Genomic DNA, 13,902 nt, shown 5'->3' on the forward strand with positions numbered 1-13,902 from the left:
GTCATGTTGTTTAAATGCAAAATGTACACTTTCAAAAAAGACTATTTTATGGAGAACTCATACAGGGCAAGTGTTCACATGGTGGTCAGAAGAAGAGATACAAGGACACTCTCAAGGTCTCTCTTAAGAGTTTTGAAATTGATTGTGTGATATGGGAGACACTGGCAGGACCACTCAGCATGGTCTACCCACATCAGAAAAGATGCTGTGCTCTATGAACAATGCAGAATTAAGGTGGCTCAAAAGAAATGCAAGCTGCACAAATTTAGAAAATCTACCCCAAATGTTCACACGGGTTATTTGGGCCCAACCTGTGGTAGAACATTCAGAGCTCATATCATTCTGATCAGGCATAGTCAGACATGCTGCAGATTGACTCTAGCATAGTGATGTCATTTTGGTCCTCTTTGAGAACAAAGGATAACAACTATTATATATAAATATACTATATATTAAGATATGTACTATATATACATAAAATAGATATTATATACATATGTGTGTAGTACATATTTTAATTACCTCCTCAAGAAAGTTTTTATTTGGGGTCATGGCAAAACACACAGGCACCAGTTCTGATTCCAAAAGTTGGAAGACTGTACTGACCCAAACTTGGTAATTAGGTGAGAAAAGCGCTGGAGATACAAATGCAAAAGTAAGACAGTCCATATTTTCTTTTTTTAGTAATATTTTTTGCAAGTATGTGTAAAGACAATTTTCAGCATTCATTTTTATAAGATTTTGAGTTCCAATTTTTTCTCTCTCTCTTCCCTTCCCTTCTTCCTAAAATGGTAAGCCATTTGATATAGTTTATATATGTGTAATCATGTAAGACATATTTCCATATTAGTCACAGTTGTGAAAGAAGAAACAGACCAAAAGGAAAAAAAAGCACGAAAAAAATAAAGTGAAAATATATGCTTTCCTCTTCATTCAGAATCCATCAGTTCTTTGTCTGGATGTGGGTAGCATTTTCCATCACGAGTCCTTTGTACTTGTCTTGAATCATTGCATTGCTGAGATGAGCTAAGTTATTCACAGTTGATCATCACATAATGTTGTTGTTACTGCGTACAATGTTTTCTTGGTTCTACTCAGACACTCCTTACTTTCAAAGGGTTTACATTCTCATAAGGAAATACAAAAGATGTTGGATAGGGGTGGCCAAAGAAAAGAATTCTGATATTTGCAGTGAAAAGGCTTATAAATGGAGCCATAGGGCAGTAAGTTATCATATCCTTTCTAGTACAATGGTAGTATTGATCTATTGTTCACAGAACTAGAATAAAAAGTGGGATGAGACAGAGTTGCCTATGCATAGGGCCAATGGCAAAGGCCTGCTCTGGGTAGGCCCTGGTGTCCTGGTGGATGACTGGATGGGAAATATAGTATGTAAATAACCAAGGCCTATCAGGAAGTATTTGATTTCAGCTCCTATTTCTAGCTATCACTAGCTGTGTGACTCTTTGAATGTGTTCAAGACATTTAACTCCTCTAAGTGTTAGTTTCCTCATCAGGTAGTTAAATAGTAATAATGATGCTTTTATTACCTACATCACAAGGTTATTGATGCAATGAGGTAATGAACATAAAGTACTTTGCAAACCTTAAATTTCAGTTATTATTTTTTGCCACTTTAAGACAGTTTAGTAAATTTGGAAACTGTATTTTGACATTGGGTATATTTCTCTCGTTCATTATTGATTATCTCTAACCACACTGTAGCATTTATGAATTTATTTATATTCTTTCCTTCAAAAATCATGTAGAAGAAAAATTAGTCTCCTGACTACAACCTACCTTTCCAGACTTTATTGGACCCTGACCTTCAGCCAAATTGTACCATTTACCACTTCCTGTCTAATTCTTTCACCTCTCCACCCTCTTTATCCTCTCTGTTGAAATGGAAATAGTACTACTCATGCATTTCTTATCACATATTACTAGGTACTCCAGCTATTTTGTACATCTCTTTCCTTCCTTCCTTCCTTCCTTCCTTCCTTCCTTCCTTCCTTCCTTCGTATCCTATCCTATTCATTATACATATACACAACCATAGCTGGAGTTAAGCTCCTTTGAGTACAGGGACTGGGTTTTATTCCTTTTTGTATCCCACAAATACCCAACACATTGTTTTGCTATATGGCAATGAATAATTATTGAGCAATCACTATATGCTACCTGCCCATTAAGTACTTGATTTATAAATGAATTTATGAATAATTATTTTCTTATCAATAAAATATGCCATTACTATAGACCTATAGTATACTGAATATTACAGTTTCATCACTTAAGCTATGACTTTTCTTTTCCTTTTTTGTTTAAATTCTGGTATGTTTTCAGCGGGCACTTTCCCAAGAACCAAGGCTGAGATACTAATGCTTTTTGATACTTGAAGGCTTTAATCTCAGATTTCACATGATACACAGCTTTATCTCAAATTCTAGCACTTGTTGAGATGTCATATTCAACTGAAAAGAGGGGTGAAATCATTCAAATGACTTCATTTTAAAGTTAGGTTTAAAAGCATGTGAATAGCTAGTACTAGAAACATTTGCTGGATCAGAAGAACCCTCTTCCAGACCTACACATTTTCCAAATTTGTCAGGATAAAACTCTGGAAATGAAGCAACAGTTTAGGAAATAAAAGAAGGTGGCTTTAAGTAAAATAATTACATACAATGAACTATGAATTATGTAGTTGAAATACAATATACTGCAGCACAAAGATCATTGAACTCAAGACACAACAGATCAGTATGTATGCGCTATTAATTCTTTGACTATGCACACATCACAGAGCCTCAGTTTCATTATCTGTAAAATGGACATAATACATGTACTATCTAGAGGACAAAATGGTTGGGATTATTGAATGATATCATATACATTAAATGCTTTGTAACCTTATGACTCTATATAAATGATAGCTGTTTAATCCATTACAATGTGAACTTCTTGTGAATAGGAACGGGTTTGTATCCTGGCACCTAGCACAGTGTCTGGAACCTAGTCACGGTTCCTTAATAAATTTTTGTTGGTGGATTGCTTGATAGCTATTGATTTCATCTGATATTCTATCAAATAAAATGCAGTTATGAACTGTAAGATATGGCTACCACACTAGGGTTTCCACAAGATCGATAAGAAAGTTTAAAGAAGTCTTTAATAAGCACAAGAGGAACAACTTGTTTCTTCATCTTATGTAAACAGAATAACTTTCAAAGTCAGTCTTCAAACAAGCACCAGCAATTAATAGAGTTAGGTCTAAAACAAAGAAAAGAAAAGGAAACTAATAGAAGGAAAATGGGAAAGGCTGCAGTTTCCTCATCTGAAAAATGAAAGGGTTGAATCAAAAGACCAGTGAGGTCTTTTATCTGAGATCCTCCTGTAACTCCTCTGTAAGCATACACTCCTGATATTAATGAATATAAGTTCTATTAAAATACATTTTTCTCCCTAATGTATGATTCCATTGTTGTAAGAAACTGCTTGTTTTCTTTTAATAATTATACTTAATTTATTTAACATTCATAGTTTTCTTTTTAAATTTTGAATTTCAAATTCTCTCCCTCCCTCCAGACCCTCCACACCCACTGAGAAGGCAAGCACTATGGTATCAAATATACATGTGAAGTCATGTAAAACACTTCATATTAACCATTGCAAAAAAAAACAAATAAGTAAGTGAAAAAAAAAAGTGTGCTTCAATATGCATTGAGTTCATCAGTTCCCTCCCTAGAAGAGGATAGCACTTTTCACCATGAACCCTTTGGAACTGACTTGGATCATTTTATTAATTAGAGTAGTCAAAAGGTGTTTCACAGGTGATCATCTTTATAATATTGCTATAACTGTATACATTGTTCACCTGGTCCTACTCACTTCACTTTGCATCAGTTCATGTAACTCGTTACAGATTTTTTTCTGAAACCACTCTACTCGTTATTTCTTACAGCACTATAATATTCCATCATAATCATATACCATAACTTGTTCCACCACTTCCTAATTGATGGGCATCTCCTTGAATTCCAATCCTTTGCCACCAAAAAAAAAAAAAAAGAGCTGCAATAAATATTTTTGTACAAATAGGTCTTTTTTTTTTTCCTTTGATCTCTTGGGATACAGATCTAGTTGGGGCATTGCACATTTTTATACCCCTTTGGTCATAGTTCCAAATTGTTTAAGAAACTACCTGTGATGAAACTATTCAGAGCAACACCTGTTTTGCAGTTTATAGTTTTAGCTTGTTGCCTGAGAGCATTTAGTGGTTAAAAGACTTGTCTGGTGTGAAAGAGTTAGTTTGTGTCAGGGTAAGACTTGAACCAAGGTCTTCCTGTCTTTGATACTGACTTTCTGCTAAACCTAATGCAATTAATAAGAAGAGGAAAATTAAATAGAACAAACCCTTTAGAAACCAAACCAAATTCCTCCTATGAGAAACAGAAACAGAAAGCCTCGCCTAAGCAATCCTCTCCCAAAGACCCACAAAAATTCCAGGCATTCACAGAGCAGACCAAAGAGTAGTGTAGTTCCTTGTAGTACCAGCTGGTATCAATCAGACCACTTAGCTACTACCACAAGCCCACTTTCCATCCTCCTCTGTTACAGTTCCCTCTTATAGTTCAAATGAGGCCCCTGTGCAGCACTCTCTCAGGCACCTCATTGTCTTTTAGTCCCTGGAGGCTAAAACTTCTTTGTGAGGCAAAAAGTTTGTCTTTGGAATTGGTCTTAATCTCCTAGAAGCATAGTTCTCCCAGCAGAAAGTATCTCACAGCTCTAGTGATGAAGTGTTAGACTAAGGACTTTTTCTTCCCAGGACTAGTCCCTCTTGTCTTTTGTCTGGCCAGCCTCTGGCCACACAATAAATTATCCAGGGCCAGAATCCTTGATTTTCTTCAGCAGAGGCATCAAACTCAGGGCCGTGCAAAACTCCTGCCAAAACTCCTAAGTACCCTCTGAACCAGATTAAAATGTAATTGGGAAATGTTTAACAAAATAAAATTTTAAAATACAATACAACATAGATAATGTTAGTTTGTGATTTTCTAAATCAATATGCAGTCCACAAGAATCTATTTCTAATTGAGTTTGATACTACTCTTTCTACAACTTCAGAAGGATCCCATCAGAACTTTCAGGTTCAGGTAAGTTAAATAGAAATCTTGTAACCCTTGCCTCATCTAGTTCTCATGAACTGCTTCTCAGTTCAAGGGAACACTCCCTATTTGTTCAGGATTTGACTAGCCACTCCTTCTTCTTTCCAAATTAGTTGTTAAATACATGGATGGGAATTATTGGAATCTTTACCAGTGCCCCTCAAAGAAGGCATTTATAACACTTTAAGTTTTATACAGTAATTTTACATACATTGTATTATTTGTGCATTACAACAATCCTACAAAGTAGGTAATATAGGTATTGTTAGCACCATTTTATATCTGAGGATTCTCAGGCCCAACAGATACAGTAACTTCCTCAAGGTCATTCATGTAATAAATGAGGAGTGTTTCTAACCTAGGCAGCTGACAGTGTTTGAAATTCTAGGTTTTGAAATTATGACTACATAGCTAGGAATAACATATGCAAAGTCCCAAAGTGATTTCTGAAGCTTCTTTTTTTGACTGAAGGCTTCATACAGACCAATTTGTTGGGGTATAGAACTTCCCATTTCTGGACTTCACCACTAACTTTAGCATTTCTAATCTGTGGCTTCTGCCCTTCAAAAAATGGTGCTGACTTGAGGGCTCCAGTTATTTGATTGCTGATTAACTGAGGTTTTATTTTATGTTCCACAGTTTTACATTGACGGCTTGAACTTTCCTCAAAGTGATCACTACACACAAATCGTCCAAATTACCAAGTGCATCTGCAGGCACTTAAAGTTATGAGATTTCACAGCTTTTGGAAGCAATAGATCATGTATTGTAAATTTCAATACAAATGGCAGCTGTCAAGATGAAGGTGATCATTTGGATGGTTTACATTTTGAGTCTTTTCCTTTTATTTCAGAAACTATAGATTTGAGCTTTGCCAAATCAGAAGAAGAAAAGGGTAGGTTGAAAAGTAGTTAGATTTCCAAAAGTTCTAGCCACACTATCTGTGGATGGATGCAGATTAACAGAATGGAACAATAGTCTGAAGACCCCCCAGACCTGAGGGGCCCCCAGGTTCCATTTATGCATTGTAGATAACAATAGCTAGCATCTATATGGGGATTAAGGTTTGCAAAGCATTTTACATTTATTTTCTAATTTGATTCACATATGTGATTTTCATATGTGTTTGCTGACCTCTTCCAACCTTTCCAGGCCTTTTAAACCTTATTCCCCTTACTGTACTGGCTAGTCAATAAACAAGCATTTATTAAGAACCCACTATCTTGAAGAAGGCAGACTATAGAGTGACATAGATCTTTGTAGTACCAGCTAGTGTCAATCAGGACAGCTACTACCACAAGTCCACTTTCCATCCTCCTGTGCTACAGTTCCTTCTTTCTGTCTAAAAGAGGTCCTTGTATAGCACTCTCTTAGTTTCCTCATTGTCTTTTAGTCCCTTGGAGGTCAAAAACTTCTTTGAGAAGCAAAAAGTTTGTCTTTGGAAGTGGTCTTCCCAAGATCCCATGAGATTGATTGTGAGAGACAATGTTGATTGTGAGAGACAATCTTCAAACAATTATGTGCAAACAAGATATATACAGAACAAATTAAACATAATCTCAGAGAGAAGGCAAGATTTGAAAAAAAGACAAGGAAGCCAGAAGTTGGAGGTGATAAGAAAGAGAGGTCAGGCATGGCGGACAACCAGCGAAAATGCCTGTAGTTGGAGGTGAAGTGTCATGTGCAAAGAATAACAAAGAGGCCAGTGTCACTGAAATAAGGTTTAAAACAATTAGAAAGTTAGGAAGGTGCCAACACAATTGAAAAATGTATTTTAAATAATAATATAGTTTTGTGTGTGTATGGTGGTGGGGGGGGCATTATTGACTATTTTGTTCCAGAGTCCCTCCTGCTCTTAATCTACCCAAGTCGAGAATCAATAGTAATATTAGGGTCCCAGAGAATCTGAGATTTTTAGTGCTAGAAAGGATCTTGGCAATCCAAACCCTTTTGTTATATGTGAGGAAAATAAGACCAACAGTGATTAGGCAAGGCAATTGCCTTAATCATATGGCTAGTGGTTATTCTAGAACTTTGGTCTCCTGGTTTTCTGTCCAGTTCTTATTTCCCAACACTTTCTAATTGTTTAGATTGTTAAATTTCTTTTCATAATCCATCACATCAGAGGTTGGTTGGATTATTGTTGTTGTTTATCTTTTATTTTTGAAGATGATCAATGACATCCTTCATGGCCATTGGAATAAATTGCTTTTATCTGCCCATTCCACTGGGGGAAGTCCTCACATGCTTGGGGTAGACACCCTCCTAACGCACAGATGGGGTGGTCACCCATTGATTACTCTCAACCTGGGTTAGCCCATCTGCTCAGAAAGCTTATCAGGGTGTGGCTGCTTCACATGCTATTGCTTCTTGGAGACACAGGTGAGAGTTAAGTGCAAGGTGGACACTAAAGGTAGAGGAGAAGCTCTGAAAAGGGCTTAACAAGCCCTCAAGCACAAGTGCAAGATCAACTTGAACACTTACATACCCCAGCAGGGTTGTATACTGGTTGTGAACTGGTATTTGAAGAGGTTTATCTTTGCCCCTTTTCCCTTCACCCCTTTTCGTCAAAAGGAATTTGGCTCCTTTGTTTACAATTCCCAGAAAAACCTTAAAACTTTTAGATTCTCTCTTTGAAATCTTATTCAAATGCACTTTCCTTCCTGGCCCCAAAAAGAACCTGGCTACACGGTCCCAGGAATACCTTAAAGTTTTAGAAACTGCCTTATTTCCCTTTAAAAGCCCTTTGAAAGCAAACTTCCCCTTCCAGCTCCCTTCATTATCTATTCTCATTGTCTGTTCAAATCTCTCAGACCTTCCAAACAGAACTCCCACCTGGGCCCTTTTTCTTTATCACCTCCCCCCTTCAACTGGCCTTGCATTGTGGCTACACCCAATCTCCCTTCCATTGTTTCACCTTCCTATGGCCTTTGGTCATTTCTCACCCTTAATCCTAGCTAGGTGCCACGAGGTCCAGGACCCAGGAGTTCTGTTCACCCCAGCTAACTAGCCACTCCCATCCAGATCTCCTTAGACCCCTCTTCTTGTCACTCCTTAGACCCCTCCTCCCACCACTCCAAACTGCTTGGTCACTCCTAGACCCCTCCCCCAGTCTTTCTCTACTTAAGACTCATCTTTGCCACATTCTGACGCTGAGCTGTTCTCAAGCCTAGAGGCTGACGCTCTCACCCGCTTGTCCTCATAAGCATCACGTGGCCTATCCACCCCAGTCCCCAGCCCCCATTCAGATGCTGAGAACCTCTCACACCCAGAGGCTGAGATTCTCAAGCCCACTTATGAGCATCACCTGACCACCTTAGCCCCCATTTAGATCACTGATGTTTGGGTTCCTTGGGAGTCTGACCTATATGCTTTATCTTTAATAAACTTTTTCTCTGGCTGGAAGAAGATCTGAGTTGAATTCATTCAGGCAGATTTGGCGCTGAGATCTGGGGCTTTTTCCCGCTATCTTGGGGTGCCTCTGTGCATCTAGGAACACCCCAAAACCCCCTCCTCTTCATATGGTTCCCTGACCAGGAAAATATGCCCATCTCAGACTTTTCTTTAATAAACTTTTTCTCTGGCTGGAAGAAGATCTGGGTTGAATTCATTCAGGCAGGTCCGTGCTGTGATCTGGGCTTTTTCCCAGCCCCCTAAAACTTCCCGCGATCTTGGCGTGCCTCTGTGCATCTAGGAGCACCCCACAACCCCCCACCTCTTCAGTATTGACTTTTTTTTTTTTGCTTTTTTAAAAATAGATTTGGGAAAATTTCCAAAATGGATGCCAATAAACAGAGGCTAAGGAGAAGGAAAAAAAAAAAGCCTTCTACAATATTTTTTAAATGATGCTATAAGGCCTCAATAATTTTTTCATTACAAATCTTCAAAAATAGAAGCTTCTAATAGACATAGTAAGAGTCATGATTAAAGTCAGGAAGTTACTTTTCCAAAAAAGAAGAGGGACTTCATATACATACACACACACACACACACACACACACACACACACATATACATATATATACACACACATATACATAGAATATATATGCTAGAATAATACAAATTAGCCTCAAAATTCTATCAATATGATAATTAATGTAGACTTTCAGGGAAATTATTCAAAATGCTGCCAAATACAGAATTCTTTCTTGCTTTATTCAAAATTGGATTATTTATCACCTCTGTACTGGGATATTATTAGTTTGATAGATTAAGGGGGAATACTAGATATCTGAATTTTAGCAAGGTGTTTAATACAATTTTTCATGCTATCTCATGTGTAAGATGGACAAGTATAAGTGAGACATAGTAATGTGCTAAGATGAATTTGAAGCTATTTGAAAGACAAGATGGAAAGAATATCACCTGGTACACCTACTTCTACGTTAGACTGCGTACATAGGCTCTGATAGAGGGTCTTGCACTCAGCTCTGTTCTCTTAACCTTTTTCTTCAATAAATTAGATGAAGATCCATAACAATAAGAGATATTCAATAAATTCTATGTGTTTCAGGATTTTAAAAAAAAGGTGCCAGGAGACTAAAACAATTGGCTAAATCTAAAAAAATAAATAAATAAAAGTTGAAATATTGTAGAGACAAATAGAAAATCCTGCTTTTAGGTCATAAGTAATCAGCTGAGATGGAGGTGAGGAGATGGGTGAGGGATGAGATTTAGAAGTTAAAAATGATTCAGAAGTGTCAAATGACTACCAAAACAAACAAGCAAATCCAAAAGTGATCTTGGACTACTATGATAGAAATTTGCCATCCAAAACAAAGGACAATAGCTCCATTGTACTCACCTGCAGTTTTATGTCCATTTACAGTTTCCTGCTTCTAAAGAAACTTTTGGTATTTGCAGCTATTGATATGTTAGACTCCTTGCAGAGAAGGGAAAACACCATTTGAGTGTCCTAGCAGTCATGTCATTTCTCCCTTTCCACTTTTACTCCCCAAGGCTGAACACTGCTGAAAGTAACAATAATAACAACAATAACAACAACTGACATTTATACAGTGCTTACTTTGTGCCAGGCACTGAGCTAAGTGCTTTACAATTATCATCTCATTTGACCCTCACAATATCCCTGGGAGATAGATTCTACTATTGTCCTGTTTTTACAGATGAGGAAACTGAAACAAATCAGATTAAGTGACGTGCCCAGGGTCACACAGCTAGTAAGCGACTGAGGCCTGATTTGAACTCAGGTCTTCCTGACTCTAGACCCAGCTGTCTTCTGTGACACCTCAATATAATGCTCTTTCTATTATACCAAAAATGGAGAGTAAACTAGTTGTGGTTAGTACATAGAACATATGAAAAGACATTAAGTATGAGTCATAACTGGACAGACAGGAAGGTTTTGAATGCTAGCTGAAGGAATTTTATGCTTTATTCAATAGGCAAAGGGAAACCATTCAAGGTTTTTGAGATGAGAAATGACATGATCTTAGTGATATATTAAGAACATGACTTCCTTGGTCAGCGGTGTGGAAAATGGGTTGAAGAGAGGATAGATTAAAGGGAGACAGACCACTTAGGGAGTTGTCTTGGTTGTCTCAGTAATAAGAGAGGAGATAATAACATAAAGCAGTTATAGAGGGAGGGCACTAGATATCATGAAGACTGAAGTAACAGGATATGACAACTGATTGTGAAGGTTGAGGAAAAGAAAAATCCATTTCACAAGTTTGTGAGACTTGGGTGGTGCCATTAACAGAGATATAGAAGGTAAGAGGAGGGGCAGTTTTGGAGGGGAAGATGATGATTTCATTGTTAGACATGTCGAGTTTGAGATGCTATTGGTACATCTAGGCAGTTACCCAAAAGGCAATTGGAAACTTGATTAGAACTTTGGAGAGAAGTTGAGGGTTCAGGATTCATATGAATAAAAGTGATAATTGAAGTCATTGAAATAGATGAATGGTCAAGGGAGAAACAGAGAGATTGCCTGTGAAGGCTGCATGAAATACTAGGAAGAGCTTTCATGCAAGAGGACCTGAGTTCAAATTCTGCCTTTGATTTAAAACAGGTGAGAGTATTCCCTATATGAGACTAAGAAAGTCACTTAACCTTCCTGGACTTCACCTGCTAAATAAGAGAGCTGACTAAATGCCTTCTGAGGTCTTTTCAAGCTCTAGATCTATGATTCTACGACTCCCCATCGAGATCCCCACAGTGGCTATCACTTAGCATCTACTCTCTTCTCAAACCCTCAACTCTGCCAACCCACTCCACTAAATTCTCAACAGAAAATGTTGATTTCTATGTTACTGAAAAGCTTGTGATTGTCCATCATGAGTTTTCTCATCTGCTCTTCATACCTCAAAACCTCTCACCTATCTTTTCCCCCTTTTTCCCTAGAAAAGGAAATATCTATTCATCTTGCCAAAACTCATCCCACCCACAAACACACTTTTGTCCCTTATCCCATAGTCTCCTATCTCCTCCAGGTTCCTGTTCCCTCTACATTTCAATAGCACCCTCTCTCCCATTTTCTTTCTTTTCCCTATAAAAATACTACAGTCCTTCTAATAGGAAATTCCTCTATTCTTACTGATATATTTATCATTTCTATGCCTTTGATTCTAAAATTCACCCCTAATGTTTCCCCAGAATTCTAGTCTCATATTTCCAATTGTCTTTTGGACATCTCCACTTGGATACCCCATTGATACCCCAAAATCAGCAGGCCAAACCTGAATTTACCAACTTTTATAGATAGATAGTAGATAAATGAAAGCTTGCCCCTTACTTTTATTTTCATTTATGATAAACTCTTGTTTCTGGTATTGCCATACTCCCAATCGCCCAAATTCAAAACTTTATATATCTTTTTCATTCCACCTTTCTCATCCCCCAAATCCAATCAGGTTCTAAGGCCTATTCACTCTCTCTCTACAATGTGTTTTCTTTGTATTGTCCCCTCTCCATTCTCACTGTTACCACCTTACTCTCACCTGTTTTAAATAGCACTCTAAGTGCCTCTGTTCTCTCCCCTTTCTAATCCATCCTTCAGAGGCCTGACAAAACAATAATCCCAATGCAGTTTTGGCCATGTTATTCCTTTGCTTAAAAACATTCAGTGGTTCTCTATTCCTTACAGTGTAAAGTAAAAATTCCTCAATCCTGTCATTTAAGGCCCACTGCAATCTGGCTCCAACCTACCATTTCAGCATTATTTCACACTACATCCTTTCACAAATTCTATGTTGCAACCAAATTGGACTACTTGCTGTTTGAAGAATCACAAAAGAATCACATCATAGAATCTCAATAGAGTTGAGTCCAAGCCTTTACCAGAATAAGAATCCCTACTTTAACATCTCTGACAAGTGGTCATCCAGCCTCCACTTGAGGACTTGTACTGATAAAGAGGCAGCATGATACTGTAAAAACAACATTGATGGTAGAGTCAGAAAACAGGGGTTGAAATCCTGCTTCTAACATCTACTATGAATGTGACCTTAGGTAAATTATTCATACTTCCTCTGCCTCACTTTCCTCTTCTGTCACTAATCTAGATGGCCTCTGAGATCTCTTCTAGCTTATATGCAAAAAGCAGCCAATTCTGCTTTTGGATAGCATTAAGTAATTACTAGGAAGTTTTTCCTTAAATAAACCTCAAATCTGCCTATGAAATGTTAACCCATTTCCCCTTCTTATGTTTTCTTTCAAAATCTATTTTACCAATTATAGAAAGACAGACAGATAGACAGGTAGGTATGTAGATAGATAGATAGATAGATAGATAGATAAGCATTTACATAACATTTACTATGTGCTAGGTAGGCACTCTGCTAAGCACTGGGGATTTTAATACTAATCAACAAGAAAGTCCCTCCTCTGAGGAGTTTACATTCAAATGGAGGAAGTTAACACTTTTTTGGGGGGAGGGGGAAGTGGAGTACTAGATGGCAAGTTCAAATTAGATACTTGCTAGCTGTGTGACCTTGGGCAAGTCACTTAACCCTATTCCTCTAAGTTGCCTCATCTGTAACATGAGCTTGAGAAGGAAATGGCAAACCATTTCAGTATCTTTGCCAAAAAAAAAAAAAAAAAAAGCACAAATTGGCTCATGAAGAGTCAGACATGACTGAACAACAGCAATACTTTTTTTTTAAGGATCTGGAAGTGGTATGGTTATAGCAGGGAAGTCCTGAGGTAGTTCTTAGTTACTGAAGATTTTCAAAACACAGCTTGCATGGACAGTTCTTGAGAGTGTGATCAAAAGAAATAAAGAAAAAAAAAGTGTGAGGATTGACCACATGACATCTAAAGACCTCTCATAGTGTAAGATTCCTGCACAGAAGAAAGAGTACTTGTTTTGGAATTATGAGATTTAGAGTTCAAATTCTGGTTGGGCCAATTATGACCTACATGAGTTTGCTCAAATCATTTCTCTGGGCCTCAGTTTCTTCATCTTTGAAATGAGAGAGTTGGAATAAATACCTCTGCATTCCCTTCCAACTTAAATCTATGATCCTACATGATTTTTTTTTGTCTGTGTTCAACATGATTGATTTTCAGGGACAACAGAAATATTTTTGAGAGTAAATCCCCTCTGCTAAAATTAATTGCTGAAAACATTATCTTTTTTTGTGCCTCTACTTTCTGGATCCTATGGAAACAGCCTTGATCACTCAATTTCAATTATTGGATGACAAAGATTAATTTATAGAGTTAGCAATTCCATTTTCCTGAAGTCACACATCGGTCAATTCTGGCCACT

The sequence above is a fragment of the Vombatus ursinus genome, unplaced genomic scaffold (genome assembly GCF_900497805.2).
Source record: "Vombatus ursinus unplaced genomic scaffold, bare-nosed wombat genome assembly UNPS02014818.1, whole genome shotgun sequence".
Taxonomy (NCBI): Eukaryota; Metazoa; Chordata; class Mammalia; order Diprotodontia; family Vombatidae; genus Vombatus; species Vombatus ursinus.